We start from the raw sequence: 14057 nt of genomic DNA on the forward strand, positions 1-14057 counted from the left end.
TTAAAGCTTGAAATTCAGATCGTATGCAGTAAAATACGACCCAAAAAATTTCTCACGTGGGCGACTTGGTCGGATCTTTTTGCACGCCCCGACACTCCTCCCTTTGAGTTAGAGCTTCATGATTTAGGGACCGGCCGCCGGTTAGTGGCGTGCACCAATTCGAGCCTGGATTATATTTAAAAGTAGACCTTTACACATGTCAATACCTCGGTCTCCCATTGGGCGGTGGCCATGTGGATTGCGCATTCGTCCCTTCAAGAGCCGTGCATCTTGATGAATGAGGGAGTTCGGAGTTCCTTGATAGCCGTGGGCACGGCGCGATCCAACGGGCGATGTCGCGAAAGAAGATTAATCAAAGATACAACTAGACCCCGCCACCTCGAGCGCAATTAAATGGACCTTCCTCTGGGTGTCCAGCGATGAGCCCGACCGCCGTCATCCGCTGTCAGAAACGACGAGGCTTTCGTGCGGAGATGGAAAGATTCTTCCAGGAACGATATACGTGGAGCACATGCAGCATGCGTGGGGAATGGCAACGTTATCAGGATATCAGAGAGTAGATACTTGTTTACTTTACATCATGTCAACAAAATACTTAAACGGCTTAGCCATGCCTCAATGCATGTGATGACCATCCTCTGGATCCAACATTATGGTTAAGTTGACGTGGTGCTACGTTAGTGGCCCGTACCCTATAGATCCATGGTGAAGGATTGCCTCGGTAATTACTCCTATATTGGCATGTTTCTTCGCAATAAACTATGGATGAAACTAAGTGGAAGTTCGAATCGTCTAATGTTGAAGAATCAGCGAATAAATTATGGTTGGAAATGAAATGCCACTTGAATCCAGAGCTAACTGATTCTTTCCGAAATGCGTTGAGACACAGCAGTTGACTGAAATAGTAAGTGGTGCACCACAGCATATAGATGCCCCAGAACGACCGCAAAAATGAGGAGCACGCATGCCTCCATAGAATAGACAAAAGCCTAAACGGAAGTCATACAAGAACCCATGCAACCCCAATGAACACCTATCGAGCGTTGAGTATGCAACGGCTAAGTACCCGCTTTTGCAAACCACCCCCAAGTTGACGAGAAATTACAGTACATTTTGAGCTATTCATATCTATCGAGAAGCGAATAGAGCTAGATTGAGCTACTTTTTTTTATTGCCCGTTGCTCAAGTGAGGCTCTTTGGAAGACTCGCAAGGCTGCCCCTTTCTCTGTCCGGCAATTTTTTTTTTTTTTTGACCTTCTAGATTATACTCATGTTGAAACAATATAATCCACCATTCAAATAATAATAATAATAATAATAATTTTGGAAAAAAGCTCATGCGTCAAGAGGACGTCCTAGTGTTTAGATCCGTGCGACTATCGTTGTGTCAAACGTGCTGTCGCCTAAAAATGATGTTCGATTTGAATCGTCGACGAAGCGGAGTGCAAACAGGTGAGGACCGCACAGACCTTAATTGCTGACGGGAACATTTTGGATATTGATGTGTTTACGTTATACTGTGTGTGCACATATGTGCATGTTTGTGTATAAAAGTGCAAATAGGTCGGGTTATAAGTGATCCCAATCCAACTAAATTTTTTTTTGTTCGGAACCTAATTTTAGATCCAGAGCTACTTTATTAAGGGATCGGATCGGACCGGATCAACCCAACCTAAAAATTTGAGAACAATAAAATACTATTTTTAGAATTCCCTAACTTTTTGTCCTGATTCCTTCCCACGCCTCGACAACAAGTTTGTGCCAGAAAAATGTTTGGAGTTCCATGGCCTTGTAAATATTTTCTTCCCGTTAGCCAATTGGCTATCTCGTTAGCCAGGAAAATGCGAGTCCGAAAAACTAAAAAGTTATCGATGTGGTGGATCCCATGGGTTACGATATGGATTCTTCAATGCGTTGTAATCTAAATCAGGGGCTACAATGGGAAGCTGGTTCCGCATGATGGAAACAATCCCATGCCAGCTTTGTTTCTTTTTTAATTAGTAGATTTCCTCCAAGGGGGGGGTCCATAGGTCATCAATAGTTTATTGATCATGTGCATATGAATGGGTTTTGCATTAATTTGTTCAGTCCACGCTGGGCTTATTTGGTTCGTGGGAAGCATTTTTTCTCCTAAGAATATGATTTCTGAAAAACAGATTCTTAGAAAGAGGATGCCTAGAAAAGTACTTTTTGGTATGTTTGGTTGACCATGGAAAAGTGACAAATTTCCAAAATGCTTATATTTAGTTGACCATCCACTTTCTTGGAAAAGTTATGTATAATTCATATTATACCCTTAATAAAAATTAGGTCTTTAATGCCTTTTTAATGCTTCTTTAATGTTGAAGGGTCTTTTTGGGAAAAAAATAAAAATGGAGTGATTCTCGCTTCATGAAAAAGTAACTTTTCTATGTTTCTCATGGAAAAGACTTTTCCATGAAATGTGGAAATCATATTCCCATTGAAATGCAACTTTTCTATCTCTCTTCTTGAAAAACTCCAACCAAACAAGAGGCATCTCATTACTTTCCCTTTGATTATACTTTCTTTCTTTCTTTTCCCGCGAACCAAACGAGCCTATGTGTTTATTGATCCATTGGTCTATAGCATGGCGTTCATAACGTTGTGCTGCATTATATACAGAATTATAGATGCTCTAAGGTTAGCATATATGAGAATGGATGTTGAAAGTTTACAAGTATGGTTCATACTATGTGACCGTCGGAGAGAGAGAGAGAGAGAGTTATGCAGGCATAGTTTTTCATGGGGTTGCCTCATTAAAAAGGGGCAGGAGTGGTTCGGCCAATCCTCCTTTCCGTCGTATTCATAGTGCAACCACTGCTTATTTTTTCCTTAAATTAATTTCTATTGTCCCCGAGTTATGCTGCTGTTTTGGCAGTTGACTACTGGTGCATACTTACTTCTTCTGTTATTGTTAAATATTCATCGCAACATGAATTTTGGAGTAGAGGTATAAATAAATAAATAAATAAAGCAGAAGACTAGAAGAGCAAATGAGCCGAACAGCTTGCACGAGCTCAACTTGGCTTGATTATTGATAAGTTTGAGTAGTTCGAACAAATTTTTCAGTTGAAAATTCGTGAGCCTAATCGAATATATATATATATTTAACAATATTATATTATATATTATTAATTTTAATATTTAAAAATATTATTAATATTTTAATTTAATTAAACTTCTAATTTTTAACCATATTTATTAATTATAATTAGGGTTCGAGTTCCTCAAACTCGAGCTCGAGTGTGATTTTTTTTTTTATTTTAGTCAAGTTCGAGCTTCAGTATTAAAGCTTAATTGATCTCAAGTCAAATTTTAAGTCTGAATATTTTGAATTGAGTCAAGATATTGGTTTGGCTTGATTGCATCTTTATTTCGAACATATGTTTAAATGTTTCTAATACATCGTTTGTGACAGACCCGTATACCCATCTTGTTTAGGCAGAAATTTATATGGAAAATCTAGACCTATAAATTGTTAAATAATAATAAGTATGAAATGGGTTGCAAAGTGATTCCCTTTTTTTGTCTATGAGGCCTTTTTTTGAAAAAGAAATCTTAGAGTTTAGTGCCCCACCCCCCCGTGTCCAAAAAAACGGGGTGAGAAAAAACTGGTTCCATTCTAGGATGCATAAACTTGATTTTACTATCCTATGTTTGGGCTGGAGCTGGGACCATAAACAATTAAATGTTCACTTAAGCAACATTTTTTTATTTTAATATTCTTGCGTGAAACATTTCTCTTACTATGGCAACTGCCCATCTTTTTTCTAGAAAACACTTCTCTTATTAAAAAAGTATATACAAAAATAAACTTCAAAAGTGTCATTCTATGAGTAATGAAACATTCATACGTTCTCATCTTTGTGCTTGCCAATAAAAAGAATAAGGATGGATCTATAGTCTTGCATCATTTTGCCTATCCCTCTATCAGCTTTACATAAACTAGTTGCTTCATGATAGAAAACAAATTAATGGAGCTTTAGGGTTTTCTAAGTAAGTTTACCTTAAGGTATTTAACTATTTATGCCCCATTGGTTACGCCACCATGCAACCAACTTCATGCAAACACCTCTGCAAAAATTTATACCATACTCCATCATATGTGAGCCATATGTACGATCCTTGCCCACAATTAACTTTATAGCTTTAAACCAAGTCTACCTACCGCCAGCCGCATGTACAAATTACTTGTCTTCCTTGTTAAATGATGCCCATTTTATAGTTTGGAAAAGGGCAAAAAAAAAAACTCCAGCCACGTTGCGGTTTCATGGCATGACCCCATCCGAACTTATCAAATCCTTCAAATAAAGTGAAAAGAACCGACTCTTTTTTTTTTTACATAAATAACCTTCTAAATATCAAATTTTGCATGAATATTCTTTCCAAAGTGATATTTGCATATATACCCTCGTTTAACACTTATTTTGTTATTTTATTATTTTTATTTTTGTATACGTACTTTGCCATCTAACGCCGTTACAAAATTAATAGTTTTAAATTAAAATGACTAAAATATTCTTAATGGGTAGATGTGCAAAAAAATATTTATAAAACCATCGCGATGGAGAACAAAAAAAATTTCAAAATTTTATTTTATTTTTATTTAAAATAAATATGATTTTTATTAATGGTGTTAAAAAACTGTCAGGGGGCATTTATGCAAAAACAGTATTTTATGATGATAAATAAATAAATATAAATTTTAAGAGGGTATTTAAAGAAGGATATTTATGAAAAAAAAAATATTTAAAGACAAAAATGTCACATGAAATTCTTCAATTCCTTGTACTTAAAACTCCTCCCGCTCTGCTGTCCGGTCTAGGTTAACATGTTGCCTTATCCGCAGGGCCACGAGAACTATATCCCTCCGTTCCAAAGTTCTATCTAATCCACCACTTTGCCACGAGATAGTCAAAGTAATCCAAGACTTCGACGATAATTAACGAGATAATGAACCCGCTTTTATTTGCCTCCTTCCCCGAGCCGGGCTTCCAAGAGATCGGACCGCTGTGATCTCAAATTGATTCGACCGTTGGAGGATCGCGATGCCCGCGTCCAATCCACACATAATTACGTTTCGTATACGACTTGCACCGTAAGCCACCGTATAATTAAGATCTTGTGAGCGTAACTAACCGACGTTATGGTTTATACATCATAACGAATACTTCTACGGGACTAACACCGTATCCCTCGTAGCGTATAAAAGTAACACCACCGCAAACCCGCCCAACCCCCCAAACCTCTTTCCCCCAGGAGCCATCCCTTCCCTCCCGCTTTCGAAACGGAGTTTCTTGAGTTTCTTGTTCCTCCCGACTGGAGCTCTGATCTCATTCATCGGAGAAGAGTTGCCATCGTCGCACAGATAGGAAGCTTTTCGGATCGCGGTACGAGTTCTTAGCTGCCCCCTTTCGTCGTCCGGATCGAGGTATGAGTTTTTCGCTTTATCCTTTAGTCGTTCTTGATGCTTCTTGGGATCGTTCTTGATGCTTCTTGAGATAGTGTAGGTTTTATCTTATTTTACTGTATTTCAGTGGATATTCTGCTATGTTTTTATTTGAATATTTAGAGCTTTAATGCAGAATTTAGGGCTTTGATGCTAGTAGGTGTGTTGTGAAGTGTATTGATCTCCCAATTCTCCATATTACCAGTGGCTTGCCGTGGAACGATATGGAACTGAGAGAATAATTGGTTCATAGGTGATCTAGGATTTTTTTTTCCTTAAAAAAAATGAGATTTATCGCTGTTTCAACCCTCAAAGAGAGATATTTATCAGTGTTTCAAGACAAAAGTTTTGGATGGTTATATCTTTATGCTAGTCTATTTCGAATTGGGAAAGTTGAGGGTTTCTTGAAACCATCTGAAGGTATTTCTAGGTTTTTTTTTTGAATATTTTATCTGCCTTTAGCCTGAATCGTGATTAGGGTTTTTGAAAGACAGTTGATGACCTGGATTAACTTTCTTATTGCAAGATTTAATAGAAAGAATGTCTTGCTTTGTAGATTTAATTTTTTGATTAAGGTGTAACTCTGTTAGGAATGTTTTTTGTATTTCTTTGATAGTTGCTTTAGTGTTATCACTGCTTATGTTATCTTATGATGAAAATGCCATTTTCTAGAGATTATGCTTGCATAAATAGAATTGGCCTCTCTACTCTATATATGCTAATTTTAATATCTGTTTGTTTGTAGTATCGGTGGTCTTAAATCATATCTGTGTCTCCTCTGCGAATTAGGATTCATGGAATAAACATAGCTTCTATCTGTGTTAATGGGTGAAGTGTTATGTCATCTTTACTATTGGTGGTCTTTGATCTTCTGATCATTTTGCAATTTTATTTTTGGTCATTATCATCATGTTTTGGCATCATAAACAATGTAATTATGATAATCTTGTGTTTATGGTGCAAAATTAACTTCAGTTTTCTGCTTACTTCTTTCTTGGTGTCCTAAAAACTATCACTTTCAGGTTGGGCTATTTTATCATTATTTTCTATTTTTATTTCTCAACTTATTCTCTTGGAGATATGAATTGGCTCTCATATCACAGGAGATTGCTTCTTCTCTTCAAAATATTTATTTCCAAATGGTTTCAAAATGCAGTGATTATCGTTATTCTGTCAGCATTTGTGATCATGCTTTAACCCTATTAAGTATTCAAGGCACATATTTTTTTAAAAAGAACAATGCATCTTTTGGAAGAATCTTACTTTTCTTCCAAGCAAACATGACCATTCAGGTTGTAAATTATATATAAAGAGGATATCCTAAACATGCTCTACAGTTTTATACAAAATGACAGCCTATACTTCTATGGACTTTAAGGTCAGTTGGATGTTGCTTATCACATCAAAATGTTTTAGTTCATTTAACCACTGAAAGTTATAACAGTTCTCCATATCATGTTATCTATTTCATCTTTGTTATACATCTTGACAACTTCTCCCCCTTTTCCCCGACCTTTGTTGCATATGTACTAAGCTCCTTTCCCCCTGTGCTTTTTGGCTATCTGCAGCTTCCTTTAAGTCTTGCTTTTTCCATGGAGTGGCGATAAATTTCATCTGATTTTCATTAAAGGCTCTTCTGTTTATTTTAGAGTTAAATCATCTTGCAGGATCACAACCTTCTAGCTAATCTTGGATGTTAACTAACAATATATGGTCTATGAAGGGTTAGCAGGTATCCCAATAAACTTGATCAACGGAGCTTGACTCATTATTGACTCGAAACTTGGCCCGGCATTTAATTCTATCTTTAGGGCTTTTTGTTGAGATGTTGAACAATTGCTTACTTGAATACATTTGTTTTTGTTTCTAAATTGTCAGCTTCTTCAATTGTACTTTTTAATTTTTAAAGTTTCTTTCATTATTATTCTTTTAGATCTTTCTTTTGTTTGTCGAAACAAAAGTTATAATGGTTCTCATTTTTATGAGTCTTTATTTGTTTGCTCTAGGGCTCTTTTACATATTGGTTTTAGTTTCCTTTTTGAGTTGGTTCATTTATTTGGTTAGTTTTATCTTATTCAAGTTATATCTGTTTTCCCTACCTGATTTCCTTTTACAATATGTTTGTTTATTCTGAATTATTAAATACTGTTCCTTTACTTAAACTTGTACACTTTATTTCCAAAAGATCCAGCTTCTCAATCCCATAAAGTGGTTTCTTACTCACTTTCTAAGCTCTTTTTGTTTACCTCCTCCATATTTTTCTTTATTGAAGATCTCTATTCATGTTATTTCATTATTTATTGGGGAACTTAATGACCAGTCTCTATGTGGACCATACCCTAACAAAAATCCTTGTTGACTAACTTTTTAACACCTGGCGCACCTGGTGAAGTTTTTTAAGAGCCGGTCCTTTTAAAGCATATAGGCCATGGTGTGGCAACAGATGGGACAGGGACTAGAAATTAGAGGACTGGGCATCAGGCCCTTTTTCTTACACACTTGTCCATGGAGAGGCCATATGTTAAATTACCGTATATTATTATTATTATTATTATTAGGTTTTTTATTTCTTTGATTATTTTAATACATTATTAAATTTTGGCTGGATCTCTTGTTTTTGATAAATTTGTTTTTCTAAGTTATCCGATAATCTTATTCAGTTTAATGTGTATGCTTTTTTTCTGAATTGTTTCTTTCCTATTTTTGAGCTTGTTTTTACTTTGTCTAGATTTGTTTCTTTGTTATCAAAGATTGCAAATCATATCTATGTTCTGCATTTCTTGTTCTAACTTAAAAGTAACTAATTTTGCTCTTTGGCATTTCATGTGTTATGAAATTGTTTTTATTTGATTGGTTGCTTTTACTAGATTAATCCTTTTTGAGTTATATTCTTGTTTTCCCCTTCTATTAAGTCTTTGAACACCACCACCCGCCCCCAAAAAAAAGAGCAAGATTCTACTTTCTATCTCCAGAGCACAATAGCCATGGTTCAGCAGCTTTTATAGTCATGATGCAAGATCAAATACATATGATGCCGCTTACACCATCACATGCATCACCTTGTGTGGACAAAATTGACTGGGTGCTGTTTCCTATACTCATCTGAAACTGATGCAGTTTTAAAAAGGACTTGGAAGTTTCCTGATTTCTATGTGATAAGTTGCACAGCAAGAAAATTGAAGTAAAAAAGACTAAATGACGAATTGCTATTGCTATGGTTTGCATTACCGGTAGACTTAAATCTTCTACAGAACCTCAAACTTGGCGCCTTCTCTCTTTATGCTTTGATATTACATATCTTCTCTCCTTTCCTATCCCAATCTTAGTCATCTATGAGATCCACCTCTTAGCAATTTACTTACTCTCTCTCTCTGAAAAGACAGTAAAAATGATGCTGGAAAATTAATGGCTTTTTTGTTTTTTAAGGAACTCAAAACACTAGTTTTCTTATTTAGGTGACAATTATATGGCATTGCCTTTAGGAGTTAAAAGAGGGTTCCACTATATTGCCTGAAAGAATATGAGGAACTAGGTAAACTCTTATATGTTGTACAACTACTTTATCATTTTGATCCTCAAGCATGGTAATTTGGAATTGCAGATCTGTTGTTCCGTGGATCGGCTTCTTTTGGATCTAGAGAATTTTGCTTTCTTTATGGGACTTGTTATTTTGTGATTATTCCTGTAACTTTTTAATTGTTTTTACTCTTCTTGCAATACTCTTAAAAAAAAAAACCGTTTCTTATTTTTTTGGGTGCTGCTGGAGATTAGAGATCTGTTATCCTGAAATTGACAATCAGATGTCTGAAGAAAATTTGCTCCACTTTCCAGTATGTTGAAAAATTCCTTTTCATTCCCAAGCATGCTGATTTCAAAAGTGTTGCTAAGCTAGGTTATTTCTTTGGTTTCTCTAGCTGAATTGGTGGAAGTTCTTGATGAGATTCTTTTTTAGAAAATGAGTTCTTATTATCAATTAGGTACTCCCCAGAATCGGAGGTGCTTTTGCTTGGATTGCCATTAAGTCCTTTTTGCATAAATGTAAATATTGATATATTATTTGTCTACTGTATATTTTCCAATTTGGAATGTTCTTAAAAGTAAGCTTATCGAGCTATCTTCAAACTTTCGTGGCTTTTGGAAGATGGTCATGGCTAGAAATTACTGGATGACTTCAGGTATGCATTGGAAGATTCAGGGCTTATTTAAGCCGTTCAATTTGCTAGCTATTTTCAACTTTTGCAGAATTATATCATTAACTTTGTCCTGATAACAAGGACAGGATAGACATGTTTAGGTTCAGGTACGTAATAGCAGTTTAGATTAATTGGTCTAATCTGTTCATTCCAAGATTCTGCATCTATCTAGGTACCAACTGAAAAATGTCTAGGTAAACTAAACAGTATGCATACTTCATACTTATGATGTACAACTTGTCTGTCTAGAAATTTGAAATTTCTCAGGCAGTCAGGCCTAAGGGTGTAATTCCCTTGGAAGCCTGCTCTGAACCTGCCACCCTCCCAAAGCTCTTGATTCCCTTTTGCTTTCCCTTTGCTCTCTCGCCTCCTTTTGCTTTCCCAAGGAAAGGTTTGTTTCTAAGTGTTTGCTTTTTCTTTGGTAATTGCTCCTTTTTTTCTCCAAGCTTCAGGTCTGATTTCTTCTGTTTTCTGAAAAAATCTGAAGATTCTCAGAACCACCATGGGCAAGGAAGCTTTGTTGGTACAGTCTAGTATCTTACCTCATATTGTCACCAGCCTTTTTAGCCTCAATTGTACATTGTTGATGCCCTTGTTGCTTTACCTGGTCATCCTTAACTTTGCTTGAGTCTAACTTCGAAGATTAGATTGCAAGTGATGCCATTCTAAATTCTGCTTGTGTACAAGACAAGCCTGTATGTTCAACTAGACACTATTGCAGAATTCCAGTTCTCAAATCTCATGTCTATTAGGAGGCCACCTTCTTTTTTAAGAGAAATATATTAACCCCGTTAGAACATCACCCTCCTCATATAATTATATTTACCATCTAACTTAAAAATCTTTACAGGGATCCCGAATCCTAGACCATCAGGGAGTTATGTTGTATTTTGCTTTCCAATTTTTTCTCTGATCTCATGGTTGCAGGAATTGATGAACAACCTTGTATCATGACCTTTAAAATGGAAGGCCTGCAATATCTTTCTTATTAAACCTTAATTGTTTGTCTGCTCATTAGCACATCAAGTGTTTAGATAGATTTTAAACTAAGAAAGATGATAGTTGTAATTTTTGACTCTGCTATATAATCATACTGATAAGAGCACTTTTCCCTAATAATCAGAAGTAAAGACAACCCCAACAAACATAATATGCAGCATGGGATAAGAAAATGATGAATAGGCCGAGCGTTTGTACGAAGACATTCATTAAGAAGTCTTTAAATTCCAAATAAATCAATGTATTATCGTTAACTCATCAGCCTGCCTGGTGAAATCGATTAGTTCTATATGCTTTCTGCAGATGGTATAGTTTTAGTAGATGAAACTAAGGTCGGGGTTAATCGTAAGTTGGAATGATGGAGAAATGCATTAGAATCTGAGGGTTTTAGGTTAAGTGGAACTAAGACAGAATACATAGAATGCGGTTTTAGTAAAATTAGAAATAGAGATGAAGGTGGTATGAAAAGTAAGGATCATGAAGTTTCCAAAAGTGATCATTTTTGATACTTAGAATCAATTATTCATAAGGTATGGGAGACTGAAGAGGATGTTATCCGTAAGATTAAAGTAGATCGGATAAAATGGAGAATTGCAACTAGAATGTTATGTAATCGTAGGATACCTACCAAGTTGAAAGAAAAATTTTATAGGACAACTGTACAACCAGTTATGTTTTGGGGTATAGAATGTTGTGCATTTAGAAAATGTGTGCACAAGGTGAATGCGGCCAAAATGAGAATATTGAGATAGATGCATGAGAATACAAGAAGGGATAAAATAAGAAATGAAGCCATTTGTTAAATGATGGAGGTTTCACCAGTTGAGGACAAATTGAGAGGGGACAACTTAGATGGTTTCGAAATGTGCAATGTAGACCGAGGGGTGTGCTGATATAAAGAAGTGATTTGATATATGTAGAAGGAAAGAGGGGTAGAGGTAGAGATCACAAGGGACGAAATAGTAAAGAAGGACTTGATATATTAATATCTCTTAGAAAGTGTGGCTCTAAACTGATCAAAATGGAGGAAAAGGATTAATGTATCCAACTTCAACTAGTTTGGGATTAAGGCTTAGTTCGGGGAAAATTTCTGAGCAGAGAATGGAAGAACACAGCAAGATGTGGTAGGGAATCATATGAAATACCGAAGCTTCAAATATAAGCATGTTAAGTTGATAATTGAGATAAATATGCTCGTGTTGCTACTTAATATAAATACGCCATTGGACACCTAGGACTCAATCCAAATGTCTAAACTCACTTAATTGTCAATGTTGATGATTTGCTAACTGAAAATTCCTCATAAGCTCTAGATCTTTAAAACTCCTATGCTCATTATATGAATAGTTTATCGATTTAGGTATATGTGCCTCGTTCTTCAGTGCCTTTTGCGACATCTGTATGCGTATCCCTGTTTACAAGGCGCTGCTTGAGAAACTCTTCTGTTTCTAAGATCTGGTGTGACATATTAGAACATAGCTTTAACCTTTGTATATGATTACCTGTATTTCATGCTGTTATACTGTCCTGTCAAGCTTCAAACTTTGTATGATGAATCCTACAGGAAAGCAACAAAGCAGACTTTTTTTTCCCCTGATTCATTTGTAATCATCTCTATATTGGGTCTGTCATTGTTATGTGCATATTCTCAAAGCATATCAAGTAATATATGCTTGAAAACTCTGATGAAGCAAATGGTAACACAACCATGATTTTGACTAAACTAGTTTCATCTGTTCTCTGCTTCATTTCACGTCTACATATATCTTGATGAATACCAAAAGAAATGCACTTGAAGCAGTGTTGAATTTATGGAAAGATTGTTCCTCTTCCCAATATTTGTTCTTCTTCCTGAATTGAAGAAAGGACAGACAGAATAAGGGAATAGCTTATTGAGGCAATAATGATCCACCATGGTCCAACTCAAATAATCTTCATATGAAATCACTTATTTTGTAAATGGGATCTTATATTTGAACATCGAAGCTACAACATTAAGGGGCTGTTTGGATGCCCGGACACTTTATCCACATATTATTCATTCCCAACCCAAGTTTCAATTTGAAAAGAGAAAGGAAATAGAAAGAGTTAAAAGGATTGTTACACTCTTTGCTCGTTGAATCCCGATTTTGTTGGGATAAGAAAAATCATGTCTGAGATGGAATAAATTATAAATTGGGATTGGGAGTTTGACAGGTCCGCTGATCATTCTCACTTCTCTTTTCCTTCTTCTTCTTTCTTAGTTATCACTCATCTGGCACAATTTATCCATGGACAACAAGTTCCGGCATCCAAACAGCCCTAAAAGCTCTATTTAAAAATTAGTTTGGATGTGATTTTACGCACTAGAGGAAGCAGAAAATTTTGTTGCTCGCGCCCAAAATATCTTCCATCTCTACAGGCGATTATAAACTTCTGTCTGCAGACAAAGATTTGAAGTTTTCTGTATAGGGAAAAGCAATGCTAAATGTGGATTTTGAAGATTGCTATCTTATTTTGTTGTTCCAGATGCTGAGGTTGCTGAAATGATGGAGAAGCTCACAGCTGTCAATAAGATATGCCTGAGCAAGGTGAGTGATGACTTTTGTTTGCAATCCTTGTTCCTTGCGAATTTGGCTCTTACGGCCAGCACTAGGAAAACAGAAATTGTTAATGTGCTTGCTGAAGCTGCCAAGAGCAGAGGTAAGTAGGAGATCGGGGTGGTTTTCTCAAACAGGTAGTCTGGGGCTTGTCATTTCCCTGTTATTTTGCCTTTATATTTTGATATGCTTCTTCTATTCTCACCAGCACTTTTTTTCTTGCAGGGAAAAATGTATTACCATTGAGGAGCAGCAACATAGTGTACTATAATATTCAACAATTTTTTCAGTCTGTTTACTTTGTTAGGACTCAGGATCATTTATTGTGTTGCATCTTCAATCTGTGGAAACTAGATTAGGATTCGGACATAATGATATTCAAATAAAGGTGAACTTTCTACTGGACATACTCAGAAAAACCTCTCCTACCACTCAATGTCAAAGTTGCAGTCTTTAGTAATTTTCTTTTCTATTTATACTCTGGTATGGTATTTCAAATACACTATCATTTGCCCTGTGGCATTATTATGACATTCCTTAATTGCAGCAATTATGTTGCTCTTATTAGTAATTTGTTGTTGTACTTGGACTGCAATTGGCATTGTCTCAGGCGTTTATCTCATCAACCAAATTTTAGTGTGTTAGTGGGTAGGTATCATATGGACTAAAAAGTGTCAGCAAGTACTTTATTTATGAATATGCTACCATATCCTCTCTTTTTTTGGGGTGCCATTCAAATGCCATGTAAACTTCTTGTTTGATTTCAACTCTTTTCAAATGAAAAAATGATTAATAAATTCACTTGCAATATTATTT

The 14057-nt window shown here is 35.8% G+C and overlaps 1 long non-coding RNA gene across 1 annotated transcript; it reads left to right on the top strand.

The window, feature by feature from the left end:
• The first annotated feature begins 5260 nt into the window (after positions 1-5260).
• Positions 5261-13713, top strand: LOC103718544. Its single transcript, XR_605878.4, has 3 exons — positions 5261-5452; positions 13171-13232; positions 13467-13713. It is a non-coding gene; the product is annotated as an uncharacterized LOC103718544 (long non-coding RNA).
• Positions 13714-14057: the final 344 nt, after the last annotated feature.

This window comes from Phoenix dactylifera, chromosome 8 (assembly GCF_009389715.1).
Source record: "Phoenix dactylifera cultivar Barhee BC4 chromosome 8, palm_55x_up_171113_PBpolish2nd_filt_p, whole genome shotgun sequence".
NCBI classification, from domain to species: domain Eukaryota; kingdom Viridiplantae; phylum Streptophyta; class Magnoliopsida; order Arecales; family Arecaceae; genus Phoenix; species Phoenix dactylifera.